At 38.7% G+C, this 12,197-nt stretch overlaps 1 long non-coding RNA gene across 1 annotated transcript in view; it reads left to right on the forward strand.

Moving 5' to 3' along the window:
- Nucleotides 1–837: 837 nt before the first annotated feature.
- LOC120852647 overlaps nucleotides 838–12,197 on the forward strand; it is a 334,482-nt gene continuing 323,122 nt past the window's right edge. Inside the window, exon 1 of the long non-coding RNA XR_005718604.1 lies at nucleotides 838–872. This is a non-coding gene — a long non-coding RNA (uncharacterized LOC120852647). The remainder of the gene's footprint in view (nucleotides 873–12,197) is intronic.

A 12,197-nucleotide genomic window follows, 5' to 3' on the forward strand; every position in this document is an offset into this window, starting at 1 on the left:
CTCTCACTCACTCTCTCTCTCACTCTCACATACTCTCTCTCACTCTCTCACACACACACACTCTCTCTCCTTCACTCACTCTCACTCTCTCCCTCTCTCTCTCACTCACTCACTCTCTTTCTCTCTCTCACACACACTCTCTCACTCACTCTCTCACTCTCTCATTCTCTCTCTCTCACACACACACACTCTCTCTCACTCACTTTCTCTCTCTCTCTCTTTCTCTCTGTCTCTCTCTCACTCTCTCATTCTCTCTCTCACACACACACACTTTCACACTCTCTCTCACTCTTGCTCTCACACACACTCTCTCTCACTGTTTCTCTCACTCTCTCCACTCGGTCTCTCTCTCTCTTGCTCTCTCACTCTCTCACACACACTCTCTCTCTCACTCTCTCTCACACACACACACTCTCTCTCATTCACTCACTCTCACTCTCTCTCCCTCTCTCTCTCACTCACTCACTCTCTTTCTCTCTCTCACACACACTCTCTCACTCATTCTCTCACTTACTGTATCTCATTCTCTCTCTCTCTCTCTCTCTCTCACACACACACACACTTTCACACTCTCTCTCACTCTTGCTCTCACACACACTCTCTCTCTGTTTCTCTCACTATCACTCTCATTCACTCTCTCTCTTTCACACACACACACACACACACACACACACACACACACACTCTCTCTCTCTCTCATTCTCTCTCTCTTTCACTTGGTCTCTCTCTCACACACACACACACTCTCTCTCACTCACTCTCACTCTCTCTCCCTCTCTCTCTCACTCTCACACTCTCTCTCTCACTCTCTCTCTCTCATTCTTATTATAAGGGAGGGCATTAATCCCATCTTGAGGGCTCCACTCTCATAAGTCAATTACTTAATTACTTCCCAAAGGCTTCACCTGCCAATATTATCCTATTGGGGTTTATGGTCTCAGCATATGAATTTTAGGGAGACACAAACATACGATCCATAATATCTCTGAAATTTGACAACTGGTTGAAAAGGAGACCCTGGGATTTCTTTGGAAGGAATGATGCTAAAGCTGAAACTCCAGTACTTTGGCTACCTCATGCAAAGAGTTGATTCATTGGAAAAGACTCTGATGCTGGGAGGGATTGGGGGCAGGAGGAGAAGGGGATGACAGAGGATGAGATGGCTGGATGGCATCACTGACTCAATGGACCTGAGTCTGAGTGAACTCCAGGAGTTGGTGATGGAGAGGGAGGCCTGGCATGCTGCAATTCATGGGGTCGCAAAGAGTAGGACACGACTGAGTGACTGAACTGAACTGAACTGAAAAGGAGACTAGGGGAAAAGTGATAGTTCATCCACGTGAGAAAAGTGAAAGAAAGTGAAAGTGACGTCTCTGAGTCGTGTCTCCGACTTTCTTGCGGCCCCATGGACTGTAGCCCACCAGGCTCCTCCGTCCACGGGATTTTCCAGGCAAGAGCGTGGGAGTGGGCTGCCATTTCCTGCTCCAGGGGATCTTCCCAACCCAGGGGTTGAACCTGGGTCTCCTGAATTGTAGGCAGACGCTTTACCGTCTGAGCCACCACGGAAGTGGAAATAATATTTAAACTTTGTTTGTTATATGACGTATTTTTCTTAACTGCCTAACTGGATTTTTTTGGTTCTCTTTAAATCCAGACTACATATTCAAGTAGCAGTTTCCCACATCCCTCTCCCAGGGCTGAGTTCATCAGTTCAGTTCAGTTCAGTGTCCGACTCTTTGCGACCCCATGAATCGCAGCACGCCAGGCCTCCATGTCCATCACCAGTTCCCGGAGTTCACCCAAACTCATGTGCATCAAGTCGGTGATGCTATCCAGCCATCTCATCCTCTGTTGTCCCCTTCTCCTCCTGCCCCCAATCCCTCCCAGCATCAGAGTCTTTTCCAATGAGTCAACTCTTCGCATGAGGTGGCCAAAGTACTGGAGTTTCAGCTGCAGCATCATTCCTTCCAAAGAAATCCCAGGGCTCATCTCCTTCAGAATGGACTGGCTGGATCTCCTTGCAGTCCAAGGGACTCTCAAGAGTCTTCTCCAACACCACAGTTCAAACGCATCAATTCTTCGGCACTCAGCCTTCTTCACAGTCCAACTCTCACATACCTATGTGACTACTGAAAAAACCATAGCCTTGACTAGACGGACCTTAGTCGGCAAAGTAGGTAATAAATACCCTTGCTGGTACAAAGTTAATTTGAGTCTTGTGGGGGCACAGCGTTGCTGGGAACCATGGATAGTGCTTTTAATGTCTGGCTGCAGGAGCACAGTGTAGAAGACCTGAATTTGCACACACTTCTTCATCACTTATTTCATTCCCCAAGAAAAGTAATCATCTCTTTAACCACTCCGTCCTTTTGGGCAATTTTCTTCATATGCAAGTTACATTACATTTATAAAGATCAATATCTAAACTGTTTAGGCACATAGTGCTTAAAAGTTAACCTATAACGGGATTAAGCTTTAAGTGTGTGGCAGCTCTCTCTGCTTTTCAGGAACTTGGAAGCTGTACTTTATTTTTATAACTTGTATTTTTATATCAAGGGTAGCTAAACTGCGTAGCCGCTTTATAACTGCACACAGTAATTGTTAGAAATCGAATTCCAATACTGATGTTTCCCATTCTTAATGTTAGTCATGTTTTCTTTTAATCAATTAGATAAATAATGTTTGTAACAGGAAAAAGCCTAAAGGAAAATCTGATTTCAGGTACCAATCAAAGGGAGAAACAAAACATTCAATGCTCATTGTGTGAACAATCTTTCTTTTTAAGGTCAAGGCAGCAGATGAAACTACAGTGTTTTTTCTTGTTGCTTTGCTTATTAGAGTCAGCGTTTTTACTTCCAAGCAGGCAACATCCCTTATTTAACAGAAAAGTTAACCTTTGCCAAATGATGGTAGAAATAACAATATAATCTTAGTTAATTTAACTAATTCTGCTTCTTTATGATCTCCTTTGATTCCTTCAAGGATTTTGAACTTCAGAAAAAAAGGAATATCATGGACTGACATTGCATAGCAAAGTTAAGGTGAAAGACTGAATAACTCCAGTAGAATAAGTTCTGTGTATTTCATGGTGACTTATTACTTTATGTGTTATGATACCCAGTACTTTACAAATATAATCAACTCTTCAAACTGAACTGATGCCGTGGCAAGTGGGATTTGTTTTTGTTTTTCTCTGACATTCCCCCTTCTGAAATTAGCTATTCATATTCTAGTTCTCATTCAGCTGTATCTCATTAAATTATTTAGCAATTCATTACTTTTAAGGCTTCACCTCCTCCTTACATAACAAGCCATTATGATTTCTCTAAGCCCTGTTTTTACTAAAACACACTGTGCCCTTTTGTGGTAAACGCAGCAGAGTGAAGACTGAATTATTACAACTCAGACATTTATTTAAAACTCTATCTCCTTGACAATGTATCATTCTTTACCAATAAAGACAATGAAAATAAATTCTAAAAGGTTTTAAAATCCCAGTCTTGGAAAGTCATTCTGCTAGAAATGGATAAGCCTTTCCCATGTCATCAGGATACTGTGCAAATATATGTGTATGTTTGTGTGTAATTTCTATAACTTGGCACATACGAAACAATAAAACTTTGTGCAAATGAATTTATTCATAATGAGATCTTATATAATGTGCTTTCTATAGTACTGTTTTTTCCTCCATATCAATGTCACTATGAATTCTTGAAGCTCTGCTCTATTCTGAATGTTATTATGTTCTGAATATCACTGTTTGCTCCATTTTTCCCTGGTGAGAGAGGCAAGAGGTCCAAGAAGCAGTGTCCCCTTCCTTCTCTTGCTCTCAGCGCATGACATGCTTGCCATTGCCAACTCAATCCGGTGCCCAGCCACTGTTATATTCACAGGCATTGCGGTGCGTGATTTACGAGGTTTACATAAAGCTTATGTGGAATAAATCACTGGCCTTTATCTTTGCCTGGTACCCTCTTTGCATTATTTATGAGCAAAGAACAATGCATCATGCTGGACTCCATGTTAGGCTGCTATAATTCACCTCGTAAAACATCCTTTTCCTGGAGATCCTGACATTAGAGTGAAGAGGCAACTCCCTCTTTTTGAGAAGAGCCACACGGCATGTTTCAGATAATACATCAGAAAGACACTGACGGTACCTATTAATAATCATCGATCTTCAGAAGCAGTACAACCCAGAGAGAAATAAATGCTCTTAATTTCGCATCCTACAAGGATTGGCACATATCCTGTCCATCCTCTAGACACCATTCAGTCATTTACTCAATAGCCTTTTGTTGAATGCTTACTACATTCCAGCCTGCATTGTTTCAAATGTTTGGAACGCTTCAGTGAGCAGAGAAATAAAAAGTATGGTTTGGGCCTCGGTTCCTCCACAAAACGTCCCAAGGTAAGGGCTTAAAGGTATGAAGTTTAATTTTACAAATGAACCTACAATAACTGGCATAGGGAACTGGAGGAGAAACACAGATCAGGAGGAAAGTTCATTCCACATTGCATCATTGAACTGACTTCCCCCCATCATTGAGTACCCAGTGAACAACTGGAACACAGTTCCCCCAGGCATCTTCTGAGGAGCCCTGTGTGGGCACCTCAGAACTGTTCACCTGAGACAGAGACGAGCAGTTCTTATCCCTAATCTCTGAGGGTTATGCGTGCCATGGGAATTTAATTCACTTCTGTGGTGTCACATGGCTGAGCAGATTCCCATAGGAAGCCCATTTGGAAGTAATAGAGAAGAGCCAAAAGCAAGAGATTGAGAGTGTTGGTAAGGCAAGGTGCCACCATGTTATACCTGCAAGCACGCGTGTGCTCTAGTACTGGCTGGAGCGAAAATATGAATCAAAGAGGTGGGATGCAAGTGGTGGCTGATGCAGTCCATGCCCTTGAGGAGCCTGTATTCAAGTCATTTGCATTTTATCCAATCCAGGTGCTTTTTCTGGGGCTTTCCAAAGCAAATAATGGGAATTTAAAAAAAAAAAAAAAAACATGGCTGCACTCATACAATAGATCTAGACCAGTTAGACCATCTAGATCTAGTCTTGTTAATTTAACTTAAATTCTGTTCATTTAAGAATTGCCATGTGGGAAAAACTACAAATATAAAAAGGTTCATGCTATTTATTACAAAGTTTTATCATAGAGAAAGATTGAAGATTTTAGAATAGATATATGTCTAAGAAAGCCATCTAGGGTGTGTTCATGTCTGAATAGCTCTTGTTTTATTTTATAGGTTCTACAGGATCTGAGAACAGGCTTACTTAAAAACAATCTCAACTGAGATCCTAGATCATAGGTACTAATTGCTACCAAATTCTAAAATGCAAGCCTTCAAGTAATAGATAGAGTAAAAAGCGAATTTTAACCCTTTCCTGAACATTTACATCCACCCTTTAGAGTCTGAAAAAGCAAGAGATAACCTTAAGGAAAGTACTTTTTGGAGAGAGTTGTCAGAGTGTTAGGACTCTTTCCCTGCTGTGGGAGGGAAATCAGAAAGGACTTAAACTTTTCAAAACCAAGGAAAGAGGCTTCATTGGTATGCCTTAGAGAACTTCAACTGTTCTCTGGGGATCTTGGAGACACAGTAGACTCTAACATTCCTGAGAAACCTAAGGAGAGAGAGACCATGGTTGCCTACCTTCCCTGATTATGAAGATAAAGACAGTGGGGGAAAAAGTTGGAGATCTGGGTACAGGCTTTAGTCCCAGAATTTTCAGGGTATAGTCAGAGACCTGGTAAAGGTTTTATTTTGATTCTACCCAAGAGGGTTGCCTGAATTGGAAAGGTGTCCTCAATCAAAATAATGTCTTGAGTCTCAGGAGAAGTAAAATTTTAGACAAAAAAAAAAGCATTTACCACACCAAGAAAAATACATTTAAAACATCCCCATCAATGGGACCAGAAAAAAGAGTCTTTAGAAACTCTACAAAATCACTTTGAGGAAGAAAAAGCATTTTAAATGTTTACAAATGTATAGGTTCTCCATGTTGAAGAAACTAAAAGACCTAAAGTCTAAAAAGGACTCAGTATGCGGCCACTGTAACCATTTACAAATGGAACCAAGATGGGTTATCTTCCATAGTTGGATCATGTGGTACTAGCAGGATGAATCATGGACCCTACAGACAATGAAGAGGAGAAGGAAGAGAAAGAAAGAAAGATGTAAAAGAAAAACTAAAAGTTGGAAGCATATTCATGGATTGACAGTATACCTGGAATGGAAGGCAAGCACTAATCAGAGAATTTCTCTTCTGTTCCTGACATTAATATCATGAACTTTTCATAATAAATGTCTCATAATAAACTATACTTGCAAACCTTCCAGATATCATAGAACATGACATCAAGATCACACATAATGAAAAGCAAAGATGGAAGGTGAAGATAAACAAGTATAATGATGCTTAAAGCTGGAGGAGGCTAACAGGCTACCTGACTATATCATCCTAGGACCAGCCACCAAAGAAAGAGAGACCTCAGATTATGGACCTAGGGACATTTCTCTAGTAAACAGTCAACTTACCTTTGTACTCAAGGATGAGTAAAGTGATCAAATATAAGTCCTTAAATGCTCTTTTATATCAATCTTTCTGCAGAGTTTCTAAATTCTTAATGGATGAAATGTAGTAAGATTGAACTATCTTCCTAAACATGAAAATTGTGGGAGGAGGCAGCAATTTCAACTGACTTCAATTGTTTCAAGTGAGTTTATATCACCTCCCTCATTTGCTGTCTGATCATAACTCTTTAATACCATGAAAAACTGGTGACCCAAGTGGATGATACAACATATTATCAATAAATGAAACCAAAGCAACCAGCTGAAAAATGAGAACTTAGGAAATCAACAATTTGCTTTTGCTTTGTGACATCAAGTGACTAATTTGAATGATTTTCTCTTAAATAGTAGAGCAGAAACTGTGAGGGTGAGAGTGCTATACTGAGAACACACAAGGCCAACAAGAGTCAACTGCAACCTATTGTACAAAGACAATCAAATGACCAGATAGTCTGTCTTTGGAGAGAATTAGCTTCTGTTTTATCCTTGAAAATTTATTCAGACTTTGCAGATATATCAGACACTACCAAGTGCCAGATTAATCATGCTAAGAGATTTTGCTAAAATAAACAATCTCTGTAAAGAAAACATTAGCAAAGTTTAGGAAGGAGAGAATTTCTGTTCGCTCTGAGAAGTCTCTGTTCTGGTGTTCAGACTGTGATGGATGATGCCCAGCCCCTTAAGTGAGCAGAGCCCAACCAACTTTGTGATTTGTCTTCCTTTTTCTAGAAAAGACTTAGCAAAGAGAAACTGATGGAAGTTGTGCTTTTACCTGGATTTAGAGTAGGAACTAGATTGGATTTTTCTTTTAGGATCAAAAAAAAAAAAATTCCAGAAACCACAGATTAGGACTTTGTTTATATTTGTTTATTTGAATTCTAACCTACTACTATACTCAGTAAATAGCTTTCTTTAAATTTATGGAGTCCCGCAGCAGTTTAACATTCTAGGTAAATATGATGTATAACAGAGTCAATTAATTACTACTGTTTCATTTTACCTTAATATACCAAATCTCTGGTGTGAAATATCAACAATTTATGATCAGCATAGACTAAACTGAGGTCATTGTAGCTATTAACAACCCCTAAATTTCATTTTACAGATGAGAAAGAGATCATTAAAGTTTGTGCCTTAATTTTAATATCTTATTATGTGATGTGTATACGGTTTTACCATTTTGCTTTCTCTCAGTTAGTGTTTTCCCTAATATGATTAACTCATTTTATAGACTTTTAGAATTAAAATCTATGTGGCCAACATCATGAGCCATTGTTCACAGCATCTGGGCTTCTAGCCCTTGTTTTCTACTATATTTCAGCAAAGATGAAGTTAGTCCTAAAAAGCTACAATTTTTTAAGGCACAGACAATTGGGCTCTCATCCTCCTACCGTCCTTTCAAAAGTATAAGATTACAGTTTCAGAAGTCACGTCCTTTAAAAAAGCAATTCCTGATAGAAAGGGAGAAGAAAAAATCATTTGTAGTATCTTTCCAAGGTTCTAAACAGGGACGGGGGGAGCATCCTAATGATGTAAGTCACAATCAAAGAGCAGTAAACAAGAACCACATCTAATGTGTATTTTTTATCTCCAGCACTGACATAATGATTGAAACAGCCCAGACCACAAAGGTTGGCAAAAATGATGACTTTGATTCAAAGAGGCTATTTTCACTTTAGTTTACTGTAAATCAGAAAGCAAGCAGTGTGAGAAGTATAACTAGATAAAGACACAGATGAGTAGAGACAGCTCATTCGGTCTTCCCCAAATCTTCAACCGCGTAGAACATCAGTGTCCAATGCAGTCCTGATAGAGGAAAAAAAAAAAAAATCCCCATTCAAAGCCATGGGCTTCCTGCCTTTTATGTGGTGGAGATGAGCAAAGGGCTCCAACTTCTGCTTCTCCAAAGCAGCTCCAACTTCTCATTCAATGTCTTTCCACCAGGAAATTCTTGCTGTGACCCAAGTATATACTCCGAAACCTGCAGCAGGCCTAGTCAGGGTGCACTACACCAGCCCTTTCATATGCCTTTTTAAAAAAAATATAAACTTATTTATTTTAATTGGAGGTTAATTACTTTACAATATTGTATTGGTTTTGCCATACATCAACATGAATCCACCACAGGTGTACACGTGTTCCCCATCCTGAACCCCCCTCCCTCCTCCCTCCCTGTACCATCCCTCTGCGTTTTGAATTCAGTTTATAACTCGCTATTCTCAACAGACACAGAGTTTTTATGTCTCCACCCTTGCTCATACTGCTCTAATGCTGTTATAAAACTCCTGCTCATTTTAATTTACATTTCTCACCACTCAACACACAGTTTATTCACCCCTATTTCTAATCAAAACAATTGTTCCTTCCTCTCTCTTGCAGCTTCAAATGAAGCTTGCATTTCCTTGGCACCAATTTAATCTACCTTATAAAACATATATTAAATTAACATTAAAATGCATTCCAGTATACACTGCTGCTGCTAAGTCACTTCAGTCATGTCTGATTCTGTGTGACCCCATAGACGGCAGCCCACCAGGCTCCCCTGTCCTTGGGATTCTCTAGGCAAGAATACTGGAGTGGGCTGCCATTTCCTTCTCCAATGCATGAAAGTGAAAAGTGAAAGTGAAATCGCTCATTCATGTCCGACTCTTAGCAACTCCATGGACTGCAGCCTACCAGGCTTCTCCATCCATGGGATTTTCCAGGCAAGAGTATTGGAGTGGGGTGCCATTGCCTTCTACGCCAGTATACGCTAGATAAAGACAAATACTGTTTGATTCTAATTATACGAGGTACCTAGAACAGTCAAATTCATAGAGTCAGAAAATACATCGGTAGATGCCAGGGTCTGGAGTCGGGGGGAGGGGAAATGAGTTGATATTTAATGGGGACAGTTTCAGTTTGCTCTGTGTTGAGTCGCTCAGTCGTGTCTGACCCTTTGTGACCCCATGGACTGCAGCACACCAGGTTCCTCTGTTCATGGGGATTCTCCAGGCAAGAATACTGGAGTGGGTTGCCATGCCCTTCTCCAGGGGATCTTCCCAACCCAGGGATCGAACCCAGGTCTCCCGCATTGCAGGCAAATTCTTTACTGTTTGAGCCACCAGGGAAGCCTCAGAATTTCAGTTTAGGCAGGTGAAAAATTCAGGAGATGGATTATGGTGAGCATTTCACAACAATGTGAACGTACTTAGTGCCACTGAGCTGTACAGTTAAATATGGTTAAAATATTATATTTTATATTATGGGACTTTTACCCCAATAAAAACATTTAAAAATAAAAATAAATAAAATAAATCATTTATATGATTATATCCTTCCTTCTATGTACACAATAGAAGATCCCTAACAGCACTAACCTCCGTAAACAATACTGTGCCTACATAAAAGAGATGTTCTTAAATACAAATAAATTAATGAGTTCATTCACCCCTTACCATCAGAAAGGTTTGGAATAGGGTCTGATGGAAGCCGCAGGAGCAATAAAGGAACTTAATAGCATCTTAACCTTTCTTCATGGTGAATCTAGGTTCCAATCCTGGGAACCAGGCCTCAGACACTATTATTAAAGCTCCATGCTTCTTTGAGCACTTGTTCCTCCACATTTCTGTCAATGACACACTGAAAATGTAAGTATGGGTAGTAATGCTTAACAAAGACCTCCAATTGATGTGTATGTGTTCCTTTTTCCTCACTTTAAAAAAAAATTTTTATTGAAATATAGTTGATTTACAGTATTGTTAGTTTCCAAAGTATAGGAAAGTGGTTCAGTTATATACATTTATATTTACATTCTTTTCCATTACTGGTTATGACAAGATATGGAGTACAGCTCCCTGTGCTTATACAGTAGGTCCTGGTTGGTTATCTGTTTTTTTTTATGTTGTAGTACATATATTTTAATTCTAAACTCCTAAGTTATTGCTCCCTCTTTTCCTTTTGGTAACCATAAGTTTGTTTTCTAAGTCTGTGAGTCTATCTGATTTATAAATAAGTTCATCGACATCAATTTTTTTAGATTCCACATATAAGCGATATCATATGGTATTTGTCTTTGTCTGACTTATTTCTCTAAGCGTGACAATCTCCAAGTCCATCCATGTTGCTGCAAATGGCATTCTTCGTTTTGATAAATTTCTAACATAGAGAAAAGTTAAAAGAAAACCACAATGATTGTGCTATATTTTCAGAGACCAGATTTACCAAATATTAACATTGTGCTATACTTTTCTTTCTGGAGAAGGAAATGGCAATCCACTCCAGTACTCTTGCCTGGAAAAATCCCATGGATGAAGAAGCCTGGTGGGCTACAGTCCATGGCGTAACAAACAGACACGACTGAGCAGCTTCACTTTCACTTTTCATATTTTTCCTTTCTTCCCTCCTTCTTTCCTTCCTTTCCCGATTTCTTCCTTTCCTTCATTACTTCAATTTATCTCTCTACCTTTCTTTTTGAACACACTTTAAAGTAAATTGCATATATCATACTTCACTCCTAAATGATTCAATATGTCCTAAAAACAGGTTCATTATTCTCAATAACCACAATAATCTGTCATATGCAAAACAATGTATAACATACTGACAATGTGTATATTTTCCCCATTGTATTTTCCCCAAAATGTACTTTACAGCTTCTAGCTTTCTTTTATTATTTTTTTTAAATCCAGGATTCAAACATGAATTGTGCATAGCATTAAATTGCCATGTTTCTCTAGCCTTCTTTAACCTAGAACACTCCCTAATCTTTTTTCCTAATTTAACATTAATATTGAGGAGTTCAGGTCCATTTTCCTATAGAATTCTACAATCTAGATTTATCCAGTTTTTCCACATGAGGAAATTGAAGTTAAAGAGTTTGCATGAGAATAGTTCAAAAGTATTTCCATCACTGTCATGAGATATTTGATGTTAGACTGAACAGTCATTTGATTGACTCTGAGTTTGATTGCTGGAATGATGTTTGCCAGAATTCTGTATTGTAAAGTTACTTAGCTCTATCTTGGATGAATTACAAATTTGTTGTTTGGTACATTGAGACCATGTGAATATTCTGCCCCACAATTACTTTTACACAGTAGTTTTATATCTGTTTAGGATCCTTGCCTGAAACAATTATTAGAGTGCTGTTTTTAAAATGGTGGTTTTTAAATTCTATCATTTCTTCTACCTTCATTAGCTGTCATTCTTCTTTGAAGAAGAGATATTGTCTCCTCTTTTTTAGCATCACTATGACTCCTGGATTCTTTTTCTCTGATTGTTTTTATTGTTGTTGCTGCTTAGTTTATTTTACTGAAGTATAGTTGATTTACAATGTTGTGTTAATTTTTGCTGTATACCAAAGTGACTCAGTTATACATATATATACATTCTTTTCCATATGCTTTTCCATTATGGTTTATCATAGGATATTGGATATTGTTCCACGTGCTATACAATAGGACTATATTGTTTATCCATCTGGATTCTTTTTTTATTTAATGTAATAATCTATTTACAATCTATTGCCATCATTATACTTCTCAATGCTTAAATTATTCTAAATTTGATCAGTGATTTCCCCTTCAAGTTGGATGTTATGTCTGTATTTTTTTTTTGCTAGTCCTTGAGCATTTCC

This window comes from Oryx dammah, unplaced genomic scaffold (assembly GCF_014754425.2).
Source record: "Oryx dammah isolate SB20612 unplaced genomic scaffold, SCBI_Odam_1.1 HiC_scaffold_26, whole genome shotgun sequence".
NCBI lineage: Eukaryota > Metazoa > Chordata > Mammalia > Artiodactyla > Bovidae > Oryx > Oryx dammah.